Here is a 20,754-nt window from a genome sequence, read left to right as displayed (position 1 = left end):
TGTAAGGTAGTGCCCTGCCATAACAGTGTCCATTGTGTCAGTTTCCCCCACCCCCTCATCCGCGGGAGGGACCATCTCCATGTGTCTATAACTACTGGGGTTTTCAGAGGTAGAAGCCCTATCCTCCTTTTACTATATAGGTAGTCCAGTGGGGAGGTATCACCCATCGCCTCAATGCATATTCTGGATCTACCTGAGGGTTATACCAACAATCATTGAGAAACTGTAGGTTGAAGGTGGCATACTAGGAACCCACATCTGTGGCTGCAATGCCACCACAGTACGTAGACTGAAAGCATGTTCGGTGGCCAAACCGTGTTGCCATCCACCATCCACAAGAACTCACCCAGAACTGCGTTAATCTGTCAGACCACAACATCCTAGGGATAATTCTGAAGCTGGTATAGTAGTCGAGGCAGGGAGACCATTTTAAAAATCACAGATCTGCCTAGCAGGAACAGCAGCAGAAGGGGCCAGTTCCTCGCCTACTCCTTTACATTTGGAGGTGCCAAAGCTATATTATGTGTCCAGGACCTAGCCCGGTGTGGAGAGACATACTCCAAAGTATTTAAACCCCTCGGTGGCCAAGGTCAGTTACAACGGCCATTTCAGAGCACCGGGGCCATCTTCAACCAGGAACACCACTGATTTTGCCGTGTTTATATATAAGCCAGAAGTCTCACTGAAGACCTGCAGAATGAACGGTTCTGAGATCACTGGGTCTGTGACGAAGAATAGGACATCGCCCACATAAAGAGCTATCCTATCAGACAATGTAGCGGTTCATTCGAAGTTCATACCAGAGTATCCACCCTCCCCCATGTAGCCAATGGCTCCATGGCCTCAGCAAATTGCAATGGGGACAGCGTACGCCCCAGCCGTGTCCCCATGCATATCGTAAATGGGTCAGAGGCCACACCAGCAACCCGACAGTAGCGGTCAAATATTTATATAACAAGCAAATATACAATAGAAATCTGGGGCCAAGGTTCAAGGAGGGCTACACAGGTACTCCCAACTGACTGAGTCAAAAGCGTTATCCAAATCGGCTAACAGCAACACCGCCAGCTTCCCCAATCAATCTACCAGAGCCAATACATTGTATACGCGCCTCATATTGTGACATGTGGCTTTTCTTGCTTTTGTCACCCCAAGTGGGAAGGGTATGCCCAGACGTGGTTCCTGTGCTTGCTATGCCACCATATTCAAGCTAGCCTGGCAGATGAAGGGTGATACTCTGAAACCGGTCCCAGGATGCTTTTTTCTGGTCTAGGGAAGACCTGGCCTGGCAGTTTGGGCTGGACTTTTCCCATGGGGAACAGGGTCAAGACTGATTTGCATATGGCTGGGTCCAAACTGCAATGGCATGGCAAGCAAACAAATTGATGGATTAAACCCAGATCTGTGACTGGGGGGTGAATGTTTGATTTGCTCTGCATTCCATCCATCATCTGTTGTTTTTGCATGTGGCTTACTGAGGCATAAAGCCGCTTGGTCGGGGTGGACCAGATCCAATATGTATCGTATTAGTCTATTAGGCAAGGCTATGGCTAGGATCTTCGTCCTCTAGATTTAGAAGAGAGATTGACCAGTAAGAGGAGAGTTCCTTGGGAGGGCGGCCTGGCTTGAGAAAGACCACGATCTCGGCATGTCGCCAATCTAGCGGGAGTATCTACTCCCAAGAGATTTTTCTTCAGATGGGGCAAGAATGCTTTGAAAAATTCACTGGGGAATCCACTAGGGTCTGGAGCCTTTCCCACCAGCTGCTCTGCCAGGGGCAAAGAGAGCTCATCCTCGGTAATAGGCTCATCCAGCAGGGCTCAGGCTTCATCAGTCAAGGACCATGGGTGTAGTGCTTCGATTAATTCTATTATTTGGTCTGAAACCACCCGTCCCCTCCCCTCCAAACATACACTGTCCTATGGTAGGCAGCAAAACTCTGAGCCACCTCATGGGCGCCAGACATCAACTCTCCCTGGTTATCTCAGATCACTGGCACGGGGAAATGTCATATCCGGCTTCGCATAACCTGTGTAATATGTCACTGGAATTGTCCTCCACTGATACATACAACTTTTAGCAGCCTGCCATATCCGCTTGGCACAGTCTAGAAGCAGCTGTTGTTACTGCTGCTGGGCCAAGCCCAGTTGACGCACTGCCTTGCTACCATCATCTAGGGTCCACATTTGCGGCTTGAGGTCAACTAGAGTACTAGCTATACTCCTGTGCTTTCCTGCGCAGTAACAAATATCTACACCCCGAATCGTCGACTTGAACACCACCTACAATATCGCCACAGAGGTCACTGATGCAACATTGAGGGCAAGGTATACAGTAACGGTGCATCAGTGTCTTGTAGGAAGGATTTTGTGGATGCCACAGGGACAGGTGCCAGCGGAAGGCAGGACGTTTCGGTCCCACGTGAAGCCCCAGAAACACCAGGGAGTGATCAGATAGCCCTCTGGGCAGTATGTATATATCTGACACTTTATGGAAGAAGCAGCTGGAACCAGCCTGTAGTCTAATCTTGAGAAGAAGCCATGGATGGTTGAATAATATGCATATCCCATGCCCCTAGGATGATATGCAATCCAGACGTCTTTACCTGGACCCTCCAGCCCCAGTGCCTGTCCCTTGGGCACACCATCTATCCATCCCTGGATGCATCACATCATTTCAGTCTTCACCTATCATGGAGAGACAGCCAGGCAATTCACCCCATAGTCCTACCACTGAATCGATGAAAAGCTGCATTAACAGCGGAGGGGCATACACACTGCCAAGTGTTAGAGGTTCCCCATACAAAGTGCCGTTCACCACCATGTATCTACCATGTCCAGCCATGCATAGGTGAGCAGGAAGGGAATCCTTAAGTTAATCAGGATGCCTGTGCCCCGTGATACCCTCACAAAACCTGGATGGTATACTTGTGAATAGCTATACCTTGCCAGGAAGAGAGCTTTGGAACCCATACATTGTCTCTCTTGCAGAAGTGGCATGTTTGCCCTGTCGCTTAGCCTGTCTACCACTGCCTTTTAACTGATAACTCTTCATGCTGTCCTCTTAGTAATCTTCAAACTATTTCCTCAATTTAATCTCCAACTGTTTGTGCCTGATCCTCAAAAAAATGTAATCTCCAAAATGCAATACGAACCAGAAGATAGACCACAGCTACCCAAAATGACACCACAGACACTGAAGATAATGTGGGACAAGTGGACCTAATGGCACAGACACCCACATTGCCACACAAACAAAAAGCTTCTTAGGTCGTAAGACCTGATCATGTAATTAGTCAACTTATGGGAAACACACAAACTGCATTCAACTAACCTACGCATTGTCAATAAGCAAACAGATCAGCAACTACACAACACTCGCCAACGCCACATGATTTACTGAAGAATGTAGAAACACAACAAACAAACACAAAGGAAGACTTACAATAATAGTAGCACACTGGGCAAAAACAAGCTTGCATCAGTTTGATGCAAGTTTAGAATGCTTTACTTACGATAAGAAAACCCTGATCTGGGATATGCCACTATGACACAATCGGATAGGAGACAGAGAAACTATATATGGTGCTAAAGTACACACAAAAACGTGAACCAAACAAATCCAAACTGGTGAAAATCTTGTGCAGTTGCCACCTTCCCTTCCAAATTACAGAAAGACTGACATGTCAACAGCGAGTTGTATTCACAAACAGATCAATTCAATCACTCACATCACCTTTGGTAACAATCTTTATGGTGGATACTCTAACTGCAGATGCCGCACCTTTTGAATTCCCTGGCACCATACTGGATCTGTAGCTTTTCAAGGCAATTATCTTGTGCCAATAGGTGGCTATCAGGCTCCATAGCAAACTCACACCACCTCAGGAAGTGATGACACGAAACGTTATGTAGGTGCCATCCCTGAGCACCCTCCGAAATGGATCTGCTGGGACAGATTGCAAATGTGACAATGCCCAACATCTAACTTTAGACCTTTTTAGAGCCCTGAAAGTCAACTCCACAGAACAGTGAGGACAGAGGCCTGTGAGGAATATCTGGGTAGACAGAGTATCCACCACAAAGAGCATAACCAAAAGTAAGTAACTTGTTTTTCTGAAAGGTACTTGTAACTGCAGATTCCTCCTCTTTCGACCTGATTCCAAGCAGTGGAGGTCTGTAGGAGTAAGATTATGCCAGGAAGTCCTGCAGGGCCAAGTGCAGACTTTGCTGAAGAGAAATCATTGCCTGTTGAAGGTATGTACTGACAACCATTAAAGAGTTCAGCAGATGTCCATCACCGGAACATCACTCGTCAACACTGCAGCTGCAGCATTTGCTCTAGTGGAATGAGCCCAAAGGTTCTCACAATGTTTTTTTTGGGTTAGCGCACAGCAAGTTTTTATACAAACGATCTACCTGAACAAGGTTTGCTTTTAGACTGTCTTTCCCTTCGAACCACCGTCAAAGCCACTAAAAAGTTGATCATCCACCCAATGAAAAAGCAAAGAGATCTTTTTGGGTCCAAACATTAAAGCTTCTCTTTCTCCTAAGAGGGTGTGTGGCAAAGTGAAAAAGGCAGCAAAAGCGATAGATTGTACCATGTGGAAGGTAACATCACCATCAGCAGATAGGAGGCGTGAACTTGCAGAACCACTTTGTCCTAGAAGGATGTTGTATACAAAGATTGCACTCACTGTACCTGTAGCTCACGGACATGGTGCACAGACGTAACTGTAATGAAGAATGCCGTTTTCAGTGGCTAGCAATTTCAGAGACAAATTCTTTGTAGACTTGAAAGGTGTGCACATCAGAAACATAAGTATCAACTTAAGCTTCACACTGAGGCGTAATGAAAGGCTTTATGGGGAAACCTATATTAACCCCTTTAAAAAATGCCCGACAGCTGCTTAGTGGATCAACAGGGCTTGGTCAGGGAAATAATGAAAGGATGAAAGGGCTGATAAATCATATATAACAGTTCCCACCACAAGGCTTTGGTGGAACAGAAATAAATAAATAAAATAAAAAGAATCAGACAGTTTGGCCTAAGAAGGGTCAACTTGACCAGGCCACAAATGCCACTCAAGGAACAGCAAACAGATTTGGTAGACTGAGGTCTAACTGCAAGAATAACATCCACTACTTCGACAGGCAGACTGCATCTACTCAGTTGGTGCCACTCAATCTCTAAGCATGGAGGTGTAGACTTGATTGCTGGACCCTGCCCTGTTGCTGAGACAGGCGGACCACTCAAATAGGTAGATGAACCGGAAGGCAAATGCTTAGGCTAAGTAAGACATAGGCCACTGACATGTCTAGTAGTATCAAAGCGGCTATATCTCCTTGGTCTAAAATGGTGTAAAGATTTTTTGAAACTGCAAAAAAGTAGTTTTAGTGCTGTGCTCTGGTCAGAAATCTGATTGAGAGTCATCTAAAAGCAGATTGGTTTCAAGATACAGTGATAACGTGTATTTCCACAGTTATAGATGGAAAAGCTAGGGGGAATTTTGGGCCTATGCCCAGCAGAGTTAGGAGCCACAGATGGGTATTTTAAAAGGGGCCACAGTAGCGTGTTTCAAAGCAGAAGGGTCCACAGATGAGGAGATCATGCACTCTGCTCCTAGCACAACGCAAAGAAATGTGGTAGACATAGGTCTGTAAAAGAACTACATTGAATAGAGGTAAGACACAACTATAGTTGCTGGGTGGACATGGGTGTGAACTCAAATCAGAAAGGAACTGAGGGCTGAAAACGCAAGATCAAAAAAAAGTTGCAAAGATGCAATAATGTTTTGAATTCTGGCAGCAGGACTCGTAAGTAAAAAAAAAAAAAAAAAATTTGCTGGTGAGGAATTAGTGCGCACATTTATTTTCTAAATATGTGACATGCGCAGTGGGAATTAAGCGGTGATACTTCTTAATGGTGGCTACAAGTCAATTGGCAGCAGGGTGATGCAAGAGATTCAGTTTGCGCTATAGCACTTTACACTATCTTAATAGCCCTGAGGTGATCATCAAACCACAGGGTAGCGGGATGAGTCTTGTTATGGAGTGAATATTCATTATGGCTAAAGCATCCATAGATGAGCGTATTCAGTTACTGAAGCTTTCTGCCAATGCGGATACATGTCAAACAACAAAAGAGGTATGTATAAGCACCTTTATAAAACATGGGGCACTAAGTTTCAATCATGCTTGTGAAGTAACAAGTGTGTGACAGGTAATAGTGTAGACTGGCACTTTATTGACCGACGAAGTTACAGCAAAGTGGTAAGTCTAAAGTAGGGAGAGTGGCGATCAGGTACACAAATCTTTAACATTCAAAATCCCCCACAGACTGAAGGAAGCATCTGTGGAACTTCAAGACAGTAACAATAAAGTACAGGTTTTGGAAGTCAAAGGAAACCGTGCAGTTCCCTGGATCCAGGGTGAAAACAATCTGAGCCAAAGTCTACATCTTGAACTTTTCTGTCCAAAGAAAAGTGCTTTTAAGTTGACTATCTGGCGTCAGGCTGGGTCCGCTGTCCTTTTTGAGTACCAAAAATAAAGGTGGAGAAACACCTGCTACCCTTTTCTACATGCAGAACCCTCTCTATGGCACTTCTAGCCAGATGAGAATGAACTTCCAGGGCAGCAAAGGAGGCATGATGTGGCAATTTCTGAATAAACACAGGGCGGAATACTACTGTAAAGGGGCGAGCATAACCATCCTGAACAACCTGCAGCACCCACTGGCCTGAGGTAACTGCACACCCAGCAAACAGATACAAATAAATTATTTCCCTTATAGGCCAAGCAAGATCAAGGGAGGGGAAATCAAAGCTACTTGGCAAAAGTTAGGGCAAGCGAGGAGGAGATTAATGATTGCTATCCCTGGTGGTGGTCACCACCTCTGCTTATACCCTGTGCTGCTTGCTGTATAGGTTGTGAGGGCTGCCTCTAACAGCAATACTCCAAGACTATTCCACAAGTCTACCCTTAAAATGTTGTTGATGAAACTGATGGTCAGTGATGATAAACACTAAAAGTGGGTCATGGCCAGATGTCATGGAAGCACTCCAATACAGAGTCCATCTTTTGACCAAAGAGCCGCGAGTTGTCAAATAGCATACACATAAGGGATCATTACACCTCACCAGAATTACATGTCACCAGAATAACCTGTGGATGTGGTGGATGAGCTTCCAGGCATTAAGCATGATCACTACACTGCTGCCCATGGCACAACCCAAACAGTCCTGGGTTGCCTTCAAACATAATTAGCTTTGTCCTGTCTGTCTAGGATTGTCTGGGCAAAGACATTCCTGAATTAGTCAGGGATGGCACTCGCTAGCTAGATCCCAAAGGGAATTTTTATAGCATCCAGCAGGAAGGCAGTGTTCAGGGACATCACAATCGAACATGAGTCAGAGAAGGTACCACTGGAGTACAGGACAAAGCAAAAGGAACTGATGAAGCCTCTGGTGCAGAAGTGGAGGAATGGACAGTTGCCCATCTGACTGCAGTTTCATGAGTCTCCACTGGCCCAAAGATGCACCGAAAGGGGACATCATCATCCAGAGAAGTTGCAGCATGGCCCACCTGAAGCCTGCAGGGATCAACCATGGCTTGGAGAACTCATGGCACACCAGGACTAGTTTCTAGGCAGGCTGACAGTTGAATGAAGGGACCAGCGTTGGGTCCCCAGAGTGTGGACTACACAACTTGTCCCTGGAGCAGGAGTGATTGGAAGTGGAAAAGTTGTGCATAGACTTCTTGTATTTACAGTGGGATTTGTTCTTCAACTTTGTTGTTGACTTACCAAAGAACAGTAAATTGTGCAAGACTAGCAATGGGCCAGTGACTCAGAGCTAAATTTGCCAAGTTTCTAGTGCTTGGCAATGAAAAGCTTCACCTTCTATCCCATGATTGCTTTCAGGTGCATCAGTCACAAGATTTCTAGTCATGCTTAGACTTTAGACGCCCCAGGCAGACTTCATGTGGAATCATGACTGACATTTGCTTCCTGCAGTTGTGGCACAGTTTCAAGCCTGCTGTCTTCAGGAGAGACATTTTTCCTAATATACGGAATCGAAAAAACACTTTAGACATTGGTAAGATACCAACAAAAGTTGGCAGTCGAGCTGCAAGCCTAGAAAGAAAGGAACTGATGTCAGCACGAAGGACGGCACCTACATTTGGCTAAGTGTTGTCACTTCTGGAGGTAGTGTTTGGTCGCTGCAGATCATGATGGCACTACCTATCAGCGCATATTCAAAAGGTGAAACATTTGCAGGTAGGTGTAGTCTAAAGAAATTAGCATTTCCTCTTCCTTCTTTGCTTGTAAATAGTAGCATATTATTAAAACACTACTTTTTCCTGTGCAACTATAAAATGCAATAAAACTGTTCTTTTTAAAGATAGTAATATTTGTTTTACTTGTGTAACTGCCTCAGGAAAGGACTCTGTGGTCTGAATGCTAGCAACATAAAATATGTATTAGTTAAATTAAAAGCAAAAACGTTGCAGGATCGGCTGCCTATCATGGCACTTCTCCTGCTCTTATTAACCTCAGCACACTCCTTTATGAGCCAATAAAAACAAATAGTAAGATGTTGTTTTTTTTTTGTTTTTTTTTAATCTGGTCTGATTAATTTGTCCAGTTAATGTAAAATGCAGAACCTAGACATTTAGCCACAGCAACCAATGCGGAATGCTGCTGAAAATAGAAGGTTTATAGAATGTTTCTATACAAACTATTGTTTTGATAAATTATGGTGTGCTCTCAAGGTGGTATTTTTAGTTCAAACATTAAATCTGTGTTCCCTAACCCTAAAAAAGGCATACATCAAGAGCTCAATGACAAATGTAAAAGCACTCCTTAAGCTTGCCAGCCATAGAAATACACCATATGGATTTGGTTCAAGATGCTTTTCTACCAAGAAACAACCACCTTCCAAAACCAGAAAAAACACAACTTGTGTTTCCTAAAATTATATAATGCTGCTGTGGTGTCAGGAAAAGGATACTTGCTACATTACATGATATTTTTCTGTACCAACCCAGGCAGGCTGTGTAAAAGCCATTTATGACCCACAAAACAAATACTATACTAAGCCATGGAGCAATGCTTGTTCCCACCTCAGGGACAAACTTCTTAAAGTACCTGGGAAAGTTGCTATAGTTGTTCCAAAACTGTAAGACAGAGGGCTTAGACAAAATTTGAGCTCGAAATATTCTTATGGAAGGAATATGTTACTTACCCTGTAAGCAACAGTTTGTGGCATCTAGTGCAGTGGATTCACATGTTCCGCATACTCCTCCATCTTGTGTTGGACATGGACATGGACACGTGCAATTTTTTTTTCTTCGCAGAAGTCTTAAAAGTCATGAGGTATAGTGATGCACATGGGCACTGGCTCCATTGTTAAACTGTTTTCCGCATGGTGGGTGGGAGGGAATGAAAATGGAGCATAGAAAAAAAAAAAAAACAGAAAAGAAGATGGCCATGCAAAAGAGAAAGAAAAGGCATCTTCAGCAACTGGGGCTTCTGGGAAGGAGAGTACAGCGCTACATGCCGGGAACAGATGCCTAATGGGTAATATATTCCATTTGTGGCATTAGTTGCTGTTGATGCACATGCTCTGCATAGACTATAAAGAAGTTCTTCCGTAAGAAGTGAATGGCCAGAAGATGTTGCAGAGCACTGAAAGCAGGTACGTAATGTTGCTTTTTGGTTTGGTAATACAGCGACAGTGTTTGGTAAATGTGGGTGGAATGGACCATGTAGCTGCTTAACATATATCACCTATAGGAACATTACCAAGAAAGGACAATGGAAGACCCTTTTTTATGGGCATAGTGGTGCCTGGGTGGCACAGGCAGTTGCCATTTGGCTTTGGCATATAACGTCTGAATGTATTTGACCAGTCATCTGGCTATGTCTGCTTTGGAGAGAGTGTGGCCCTTGTGTGGTCTATTGTAGACGTAGTTGATAGGTCTTGCGAAAAGGCTTTGTTCTAACAATGTAATACATGAGGGCCCCTTTGACATTTAGTGTGTGGAGGGCTCTCTCTGCCACAGAGTCTGGGAAGAACACAAAGGGATCAATTGTCCCATTAAGGTGGAAAGAGGATGCCACATTAGGCAGAAACTGTTAATTGGAACTTGGGACGGCCCATCATTGTGCACTTGGAAGATAGGTCCTTCTGTGGTAAGAGCATGAAGACTGCTCACTCTCCTGAGAGATGTTATGGCAACTAGGATGCAATTTTCCAAAAAAAAACTTTAGAAGGCATGACAGAAATTTGAAAGGAAGACCTATGAGTTGAATTAGGACCATGTTCAGGTCACAGAGAGGGCCCAGTGGTACAGTGGGTGGGATAATTTGTTTAAGTATTTCTATGAAGGCTTTGATAATTGGGTCTCTGAATAAATAAGTGTGTTCTATATTTTGCAGGTAAGCTGCAATTACTGTCAAGTGCAAGTGACTAGACGTGACGCCAGGCCTGATGTTTGTAGATGAAGCAGGTAAGAGATTTCGTTTTAGAGGTTGACAGCGGGAGAACTCAGTCGCAACAGCAATGGTCTTCCCTCCCTGCCAACACGGTGGTTTGCCTCCATATTTTCAAATGCGGGCAGACTATAGGTTTGACTGTGGAAGTGACTACTCGGTCATCTCCATAGTCATACACCTCTGACAGCCCAACAGAGAAAAGGGTGTCAGAGAACTGTATATATATCAGACTGCCCAATTTGGGTGGGAGGACATTTAGCCATCTTTTTTTGTCAGTCACTGCGCCAGGCAGACCCTAGCGGTGAGAGACAGTAAAAATGAAATAATGGCCTCCTCGACATAGGAGATGACTGATGGCGAAGGAGGCATTATATTTTTTTATTTTCATGAAGAAAATCATACTTTGGTATTTTCTTTTTGAAAATAAAATAAGAAAACTGTTTGGTGCAAGGCTCCGTCATGTTGATGGAGCCCTGCACCATACTGTGAAAAGCAATGACAGCAACCGCCATGACTGTGGCTCCTGCCAATGCTTTAGAAATGATCGCCAGCTTGCCAGTCATTTCTAAATATACCGAGAGGCATTTCTGTCAGGACTATGAAGTAATTTACTCCATCTCCCTGTTGGAGAAAAAAGCCACCTGGTGACATATAAATCAGCCCCTATAGCCTGAACCACTAGTTATAATAGGTCAATGCAACAAAACTTTTCCATTTGGCTGCACAGCAAGCCTGTGTATTGGGTCTACAGGCCTCTTTAAGGATGGACACGCATTCAAGACAAATTGCAAGATTGAGCTGCCTTTGGTCTGGATGTAGGATGGAGCCCTGGTTCCACTTTAGAAGGTCAGGTCAATTGGGCAGTTTGTCATGGGGGGACTACAGACAGGTTGAGAATGGTCATAAACCAGGGTTGTCTGGCCGACGTGGGAGCCACCAGGATGAGGGACGTTTACCAGAACCACACATGGCAGGAGTGGGAGAGGAGGAAAAGCTTAGGCAAATGTTCCCAACCAGTTCATCCAGAGCATTGGCCATAGATTGTGAGTTTAGGACCCTGGAGGTAAAGTTTGAGTATTTGGCAGTTGCGAAGAGGTCTACGTCAGAGGACTCCCCAAAATGAAAGTACAGGAACAGAGCTTGCTAGTGGAGTGCCCACTCGTAGACTTGTTGCTGCATCCTGCTGTGGTCTGCAATGTTGTTGTCTACTTCCAGTAGGTACTTCACTATAAGCACCAGGTGGTTAATGTGGAAATCTGGGACATACGGGCCCCACATGCCCTGAAGGGTCATATCCTGGAGATGCACCCCCACAGCCTGTGAGGGAATGTTGTGATGGTCACCTGCTGGACAAGATTAAGAAAAGGTCACCCCTGTTGTTGCTGTTACACAATTGCTAGTGACCAGTGTGTTGCTAGGCACTCTTGTAAATGACATGTGGAACTGTGTATGGGGAAGTACAGCAATACAAGATGCCATCTTGCTGAAGAAGCGCATGACGATTCTGATTGTTAAATGGTGATATGGCTGAAAGAAAAGCAATAAAAGCTGAAAAGCTTGAGCCCGTGTTTGACTAGGGTGGGCTTTCCCTTTGACCGTGCTGAGAACTGCACCTAGGAATGGCTGTATCTGAAGGGGCTAAAGGTGGGGCTTGACTGTATTGATGGTGAAGCCGGATTGTGGAAGAGGTCTATGGTAGTCTGAGTGCGGCACAGGTGTTTGTACTCTTGATCAGCCGGTCGTCCAAGTATAGGGGAATATGTGGATGCCTCCCCTCCTGAGATGAGTGGCTAGCATGGCAAGGCATTTGTGAACATCCTGCAGGCTGCGAGTAGAGTGGGATGTCGAAATAGATTTTCTTCAGGTTGATGGTGGTCATGAGGTCACCTTGTTGTAGCAGGGAATGACGTCTTGTGGGGTGATCATGTGGAAGTGCTCTGACAAGATGTCCTTGTTGAGGGGCTTGAGGCAGAACACAGGCCCGAGTCTCCCCTACTTAGGGGATAAGAAGAGCAGGAAGTATATCCCTTTGCTGCACTGAGGTGGCATCATGGGCTCTATTGCCTCTTATGATGATCGCCTAGAAGTCCTCCGGAAGGAGGCGTTGGTGTTCTGGGGAAGAGGGTGGGTTTGCAGGGAGGGATGTTTAGCGGGGTTTAGTGATTTTGAAGCACTAACCCTACCTGATGATGGAAAGGACCCACTGGTTGGACGAGATTCTTTCTCACTTGGGAGAAACCCCTGCACTCTTCTCCTGACAGGTGTAGTGTCATCAGCGGGGAAGGCAGAGCATCAATATTTAGTAGGGGGGGGGGGGGTTCCTTGGCTTCAACTCCCCTAATCCTTCCCCAGGAGGTGTTACCTCTATAGGCACCCCTTTGGTAGCCATGCATAGGCTGCAGCTGATGTTACTGCCTAGATAGGAGGCTAATGCCTGAGGGAAGATATTTTTGGCACCCTCTCTGAAATGGGAGAAGGTGTCTGGAGAGCCCCCATAGTCTTGAAGGTATCAGGGACCTTTTCAATCTCTTCCAGCATCTGATCTACCGGAGGGCTGAAGAGGTGTTCTTCGTCAAAAGGCAAGTGTGGGCTACCAAAAAGTGCAGTAAAGGTTGGCCAGAATTCGATGGGTCGGAGGATGGTGGTGGTTTATACTTCTTATCTACCCTGTGTCTCACCACCCAGTCTTATACGGGCCCTTTGAAGCTCTCAGGAGCAGTCTTGAGCATGTATTTGAGCATGGGCAGGAACTGGAAAGTTCATTGAGTGGTAGACAGCATTTCAATGAGGAATTCCTAGTCTTTCTGAATGCTGTGTAGGTTGACCTTAAAGTATGTGTCAGATCTGTGGATAACCTCACTATAAGAGGTGGTCATCTGGCGGAGAAATTTTGGTGGGGTAGAGATCTGGATCTGTGTACCCCCAAGGGATCAACATTGTAGTCATTCTGGTGAACTCGATGCCAGGGGAGTCTTGAGTCTCATGGGCACTTAAGTTGCTCTTGTGCTGAGTGAGGTTTTAGAGCCAAAGCAGTCTTTGAAGGTGCTTTCAGTGTCTGAGTCAAAGGACCTGCTGGCGCCAGAGAAGGATGGCACTTGTGCAGTTTTAGCACAGGGGCTGGCTTGGAATAGTTTCAAGTGCCTTCCGATTGTGCCAGCCATGGTCTCCAGCCAGTAGCTGACCAGACGCCTGCTGCTGGGCTTCAGGACTCTATGCTCCACCCCCACTGAGTGGATGCTTGGCATGAGAAAGGTGATGGGTGTCGCAAGTGGGAGGTATGCTGTGCTCAAGGTCAAGGTTTTGTCACGTTCATGTACTTGCTGGCCTTGCTGTGCACCTGTCTCTGACTCTGAGTGGGAGCTCAGCTTTGTGCTGAACTGGAGGATCTGCTCGCTCAAAGCCCCAGGCTCTGGCTTCTTCTCTACGCCACAGTCCCTGAAGATATTGGGTTGTTGTCATCTTATTGGTGATCCATGGTCCATTGGCAGAGGCAGCAATCTCGTTGAAATCTCAATTCTTCTTTGACTGTAAAGCAAGGCAGACGGAACAAGTGGTATTGTAGTGTACTAACAACAGACAGGTTGCAGACCTGGAGGTGATCAGTCCAAGGGTATCTGGAGTGGCACTCAGGACCATATTGTTCAGGAGTCCTTTCGATAAAGCATTTTGGAGAGGATGACAAAGTACAAATCCCTGGGTGAGTCCCCAAGGGGGTGTCGAGTGGAAACCCGGTCACTGTGCCTGACGAAGATCACAATGATGGGGACACTGAATCAAATTGATGATTGTTTGTGCCAACTTGAATGAACTAAAAGTGTCTGACACCACAAGAATTCAACGCGGAGCTCAGGTGATACATGTATGAACCAGGTGGAAGATGAAAAACAATCCAACTGATGCCCACGTGCACTACCAGTCATTGGTGAAGTCACTGTAATTTGTGACTTGAAAGACTTCTTTGAAGAAAAACAAATTGCACATGTCAAGACCAACAGTAGACGGTTGGAGTATGCAGAGCATATGTATCTACAACTACACATACCACAAAAAGTGTTTCTAGCCAAGCACAGTCAACACAGTGCAAGCAATACCCCTGATCCTAAAAAACCTTTCTAGAAGGCACCACAACAAAGTGGAAAGACAAAGGTACTAATGTGTCAAAAAGCTTGATGCGCATTGTTCTTACAGCGAGAATGACATACTAAGGGGGCATATGTTTTTTTTAGGCTCATCTGCCCCCAAGACGCCAGGAATTATTTTTTTTGTTCCCCTTTGTTTTTTTTGTGCTGGAGGGCACCCCATTTGGCAAGGTCACCCCCCAAAGGGGGCACAGAACTGTTGGCCATTTCTACCCCACTTGAGGGCAGATCAGCCTCTTTTTTTTTAGACCAATCTGCCCTCAAGGGGAGCAGAATCTACTTAGGCACCAGGGATCTTGTGTGTGTGTTTTGTGTGGGTGGGGCGGCCCCTTTGGCAAGGTCACCCCCCAAAGGGGGCACATTACTGATGGCCATTTCTGCCCCCCCTAAAGGGCAGATCGGCCTATTTTTGTTTAGGCGCATCTGCACCCAAGGGGGGCAGAAGCCACCAAGACACCAGGGATTATTTTTTTTCCCATGTTTTTTGGTGCTGGGGACGCCCCCTTTGGCTAGGGACAACCCGCAAAGGGGGCACAGAACTGTTGGTCATTTCTGCCCCCCTTGGAGGCAGATCAGCCTCTCTTTTTTTTTTAGGCCCATCTGCCCCCAAAGGGGGAGAATCCACTTAGGCACCACCGGGGAACATTTGTAAATTCTTGGGGGTGGGGTGTTTGTCAACTGGTAAAGTATTTGTAGTTGTGATTATATCAGTTTATTGCTTCTTTTTGTTCTAATTCAAAGCTTTTTCTTCCTTTGCTGTGGATTCTTGCGGTTTTGGCAGTAGTTGACCTGCGGTTTGCGTAGTTGCATGTTTCAGGTAAGTAAAAACAATTTACTCCAAAGGAGTATTGTTGACATGCATGAATGACATGTTTGTAGGTAGTGTACTAAATGCAGGATTGTGTGTGAAATTGTCCTTAGATTTGTGCACAATGATATTTGTGTGGTCTTAAGTCTAATTTGCTTTTCTTTTTAGTGGGCTATCATTGGTGATTGCGGTGTCTGTGCAGAGTAGTTGCTGGGGAGTCTATCTTTTTCAGGCAAGTGAGTGGTATAGTTTTTTAGTACATAACTCTGTGATAAAGCCACTCTTTGCTGATTACTTATTTTAGACAGTGCTGGTTGTTGTTGGCAATCCATTTGTTGTTAGAAAGGATCATGGCTAGCCACAGAGTGACCGCTAAGCAGGTTGATGGTATGCTTTTTGAGTCGTCTACTGACCATGATTATGAGACTGACTCTGCATCTGAGGCAGAGGAGGAAGTGAGAGATTCTGGCAGTGAGTTTTCTGTCCAAGAGGAATCTTCTGATGAGGCCACTCTGACTGCAGATGAAGGGCCTGTTTTAGAGGAGGACACTGATGTGCCAACAGTGCAGCAGCCTGGGGCTGAAAGGTTTCCCTTTGGAAGACCTGACACCAGGGTTGCCCCAAACACGGAGCAGCCACAGCGGCCTGCCTTTACTGATCTCCCAGGGTGTAGAGTAAATACTGAAAACCTTTTGCCTGTCCATTTCTTTGAGTTGTTTATGGACACTGTATTTTTGGAAGTGATTGTGGAGCAGACTAGCTTGTATGCGGAGTAGTATTTGAGGGACAACGCTGCCAGACTTAGGCCTCAGTCTAGAGCTACCCAGTGAGTTCCCACAAATCTGGAAGATATGAAAAGGTTCTTGGGTTTCACTTATTTGATGGGGTTGATAAGGAAGCCGTCACTGGCTTCTTATTGGTCTACTGGTCCCTTGATGGCAACGGCTATATTTCCTGCAACCATGACTCGTAATCGCTATTTGCTTCTACTTAGGATGCTGCATTTTGTTGACAATGCTTTAGTCTTGCCACGGGATCACCCTGATTGTGACTGTCTTTTTAAGATTAGACCTGTCCTTGATCATAGTGTAGATCAGTTTTCAGCGGTCAATGTTTCAGGCAAAGAAATAAGTGTGGACGAGTCTATGGTCGTGTTCAAGGGGCGTTTGGTTTTTAAGCAGTACATTCCTAGCAAGAGGGCACGGTATGGAATTAAATTGTATGTTTTGTCAGAAAGTACTACAGGATATGTGTATAATTTCTGAGTCTACACTGGTAGGGATTCCTGTATTGACTCCCCTGGTTGTCTGCCCACTTTTGGAGTTAGCAAGAAAATTGTGTGGGAACTTGGTAGACGACTGTTTAACAAAGGTCACCATTTGTACGTAGATAATTTCTACACTGGAGTGCAGTTGTTCAAAGAGTTGTTCAGAGTGGACACTGTTGCTTGTGGCACAATCCGTTCTAACCAGAAAGGCTATCCAAGTGAGCTTGTCTGTTCCACGCTTGAGAGGGGGCAGTGCAGTGGCTTGCAGAATGATGAGCTGCTAGCTCTTAAATTTTCAGACAGGAGGAATGTGTACATGCTAACTACCATCCATGATGAGAGTACTACCCCTGTGACTGTTTGGGGTCAAGTTGTTGAAGTGCGCAAACCTGTGTGCATTTTGGACTACAATAAGCACATGGGTGGTGCTGATAAAGTAGATCATAGGTTGGAACCTTACACTGCTCTTCGTAAGTCTTGCATGTGGTATAAAAAGTTGGCCATACAGTTATTTCATTTGGCAACTTTTAATGCTTTTATGGTGTTCAAGGATTGTTCCCCTGATTCAAGGATGAAATTTGTTAAATTTCAGGTGTAAGTCATAGAGAGCCTTACTGTGATGGAACAGGCAAGAGTTCCTAGAGTAGCAGTGGTGGTGGATGTGGCCAGACTGAAAGATCGCCAATTTCCTTATCACATTCCTCCCACTGCCAAAAAAGACTTGCCCACTAGGAAATGTAGAGTCTGTGCCCGAAGAGGTGTCCGGAGGAAGAGCTAGATGTACTGCCCCCATTGCCCTTCAAAGCCTGGGCAGTGTGGCCGGCTGTTTCAGGAGTTACCACACCAAAAAAGATTTCTGGGAAATACCGTGAGCGTAAACTGCATGTTTTATATTTTCATATGTTCAGTTTCAGGGTTGGCATTTCTGTCATGTATTCAGTTAGAGCTTTTGGGTTTGTAGTTTTGTACTTATTTATAATTATTTAGTGGTTTGTTGTTTAAAAAAAAAAAAGTGATGGCAATGTGCGTGGAGTGGCACTTGGCTGGTAGTGTGCGTGGAGTGGCGCTTGGCTGGTAGTGTGCGTGGAGTGGCGCTTGGCTGGCAGTGTGCATGGGGTGGCGCTTGGCTGGCAGTGTGCATGGGGTGGCGCTTGGCTGGCAGTGTGCGTGGGGTGGCGCTTGGCTGGCAGTGTGCGTGGGGTGGCGCTTGGCTGGCAGTGTGCGTGGGATGGTGCTTGGCTGGTGTGGAGTGGCGCTTGGCTGGTGTGGAGTGGTGCTTGGCTAGCCATGTGCGTGTTGTGGCGCTTGGCTGGCGGTGTGCGCGGCATGGCGCTTGGCTAGCCGTGTGCGCGTTGTGGCGCTTGGCTAGCCGTGTGCGCGTTGTGGCGCTTGGCTAGCCGTGTGCGCGTTGTGGCGCTTGGCTGGCGGTGTGCGCGGCATGGCGCTTGACTGGCGGTGTGCATGGAGTGGCGCTTGGCTGGGGGTGCCAGCCAAACGCCAGTCCACACACTCCCACCAGCTGGTGTGACTGCTGTATCAGGCATGTGGGCGTGTGTAAGTGATGGGCCCTTGAGTGGTGCTGTCTGTCAATGCGAGTGTTGTAATGTGCTGGGCCGGTGGCTGGCGGCCTTGTGCATGTCATATATGAAAGGTGTGTGAATGGACTGTAAAGCAGTTGGTGCCTTGTCGTGGCTTTACAGCTCACGAGTTGTGAGTCATTGGTTCAGTTTTTGGCCTTTCAGTTATTAACAGCGCATTTCATTTTTGTGAAACCTCTTGTTAATAAAATTTGATCTAATGAACCTTCACTCACCCTTGTGCCAAATCCAACCAGTATGTGTGGTAGAAATGACAAACCCGGCTCCGCTGTAATCAGGCGTCACAGCACACCGGTGACACACTAGGTGTCGCTGGTGGGCCCCTGATGATGAAGCATGCCACCAACTTGGTTGGTGGGTGAGGGGTCTTTTTTAACATAACCTAAGTGTGTTTCTTTTCACAACTTTAGTGTTTGGAACATCACAGAAGTAAGTGAACACATCAGAATTATCAAATACAAAACTACCTGTTTTTGCGGGGGGCACCTGCGTTTTTGGTCCTGGGCTTAGCAGCCATATAGGGAAACCTACCAAACCCAAACATATGTGAAAAGTAGACACCTGAGGGAGTCTAGGGAGGTGTGGCTTGCATAGATCCCCCAATATTTTCTTACCCAGACTCCTCTACAAACCTCAAAATGTGCTTAAAAAAAGCATATTTTGCTCACTTTTCTTTGTAGGATCACCACTCTTGCACAAATTTCCGACCACCCAGTGTTCCCCCTCAGTCTCCCAAGCAAAATCATACCTCACTTGTGTGGGTCCCCAAAGCAGAGTCAGCCTAAAGATGTATAAAAGAAAAATATGTGCTTATCAACTCGCTGTGCTATCCCCTCAATCTCTACAGTTTTTTGGCATTTTTCTGTTGCAGGCACCTGGGCCACCCACACAGGTGAGGTACCATTGTTATCAGATGACTTGGGGGAATGCTGGGTGGAAGGAAATTTGTGGCTCCTCTCAGATTCCAGAACTTTCTGTCACCGAAATCAGAGGAAAAAGTGTTTTTTGGGGCACATTTTGAGGTTTGCAAAGGATTCTGGGTAACAGAACCTGGCGAGAGCTCCACAAGTCACCCCATCCTGGATTCCCCTACGTTTCTAGTTTTTTTTAAATGCACAGGTTTGGTAGGTTTCCCCAGGTGCCGGCTGAGCTAGAGGCCAAAATCCCCAGCTAGGCACTTTGCAAAAAACAGCTCTGTTTTCTTTGGGAAAATGTGATGTGTCCACGTTGTGTTTCGGGGCATTTCCTGTTGTGGGCATTAGGCCTACCCACACAAGTGAGGTACCATTTTTATCTGGAGACTTGGGGGAACGCCGGGTGGAAGGAACTTTGTGGTTCCTCTCAGATTCCCGAACTTTCTGCCAGTGAAATAGGAGAAAAAGTGTTTTTTAGCCAAATTGTGATGTTTGAAAAGGATTCTGGGTAACAGAACCTGATGAGAGCCCCACAAGTCATCCCATCTTGGATTCACCTAGGTGTATAGTTTTCAAAAATGCACAGGTTTGATAGGTTTCCCTAGGTGCCGGCTGAGCTAGAGGCCAAAATCCACAGCTAAGCACTTTCCGAAAAACACGTCAGATTTCAATGTAAAAATGTGATGTGTCCACGTTATGTTTCCTGTCACAGGCATTAGGCCTACCCACGCAAGGTAGGTACCATGTGTACTGGGAGACTTGGGGGAAACACAGAATAGCAGAACAAGTGTTATTGCCCCTTGTCTTTCTCAGCATTTTTTCCTTCCAAATGTAAGACAGTGTGTAAAAAAGATGCCTATTTGAGAAATGCCCTCTAATCTGCATGCTAGCACGGGGACCCTGGAATTCAGAGAAGTGCAAATAACCACTGCTTCTCAACACCTAATCTTGTGCCCATCTTGGAAATACAAAGGTTTCCTTGATACCTATGTTTCAGTCTTTATATTTCGCCAAATGAACTGCTGTATATCCGGTATACAATGAAAACCCATTGCAAGCTGCAGCTAATTTACTGGGTGTGGGTACCTAGGGTTTTTGATGAACCTACAAGCCCTATATATCTCACAACCAGAAGAGTCCAGCAGACGTAACAGGATTGGTTTCACACCTATTTCTATCACTAACTAGAAGGAGGCTAAAAGCACAAAAAACTGTAAAAATAGGGTATGTCCCAGTAAAATACCAACATTGTGTTAAAAAAATGTTGTTTTCTGATTCATGTCCGCCTGTTCCTGAAAGCTGGGAAGATTGTGATTTTAGCACAAGCCTTCTTCTGCGGCCCTTTTTTCCCATTGTTTAAAAAAAAAAAGAAAAACGAAAATTTTGCTGTACTTTGGCTGATTTCTTGGTCTCCTTCAGGGGTACTTTAAAAAAACAAAAGGATGATGGATGGAGTGCTGAATAATGCAAACACTCACCCCCAGTCACAGATCTCGGTTTAATCTATAGTTCTTTTTCTCACAATGCCACC

At 45.7% G+C, this 20,754-nt stretch overlaps 1 protein-coding gene across 2 annotated transcripts in view; it reads right to left on the bottom strand.

Annotated features, from left to right (window-relative positions):
• PNPLA7 (patatin like phospholipase domain containing 7) overlaps window positions 1-20,754 on the bottom strand; it is a 1,294,112-nt gene that overhangs the window by 977,068 nt on the left and 296,290 nt on the right. The window lies entirely within an intron of this gene.

Source organism: Pleurodeles waltl, chromosome 6, assembly GCF_031143425.1.
Source record: "Pleurodeles waltl isolate 20211129_DDA chromosome 6, aPleWal1.hap1.20221129, whole genome shotgun sequence".
NCBI classification, from domain to species: Eukaryota; Metazoa; Chordata; class Amphibia; order Caudata; family Salamandridae; genus Pleurodeles; species Pleurodeles waltl.
This window is presented reverse-complemented; position numbering and strand designations above follow the sequence as displayed.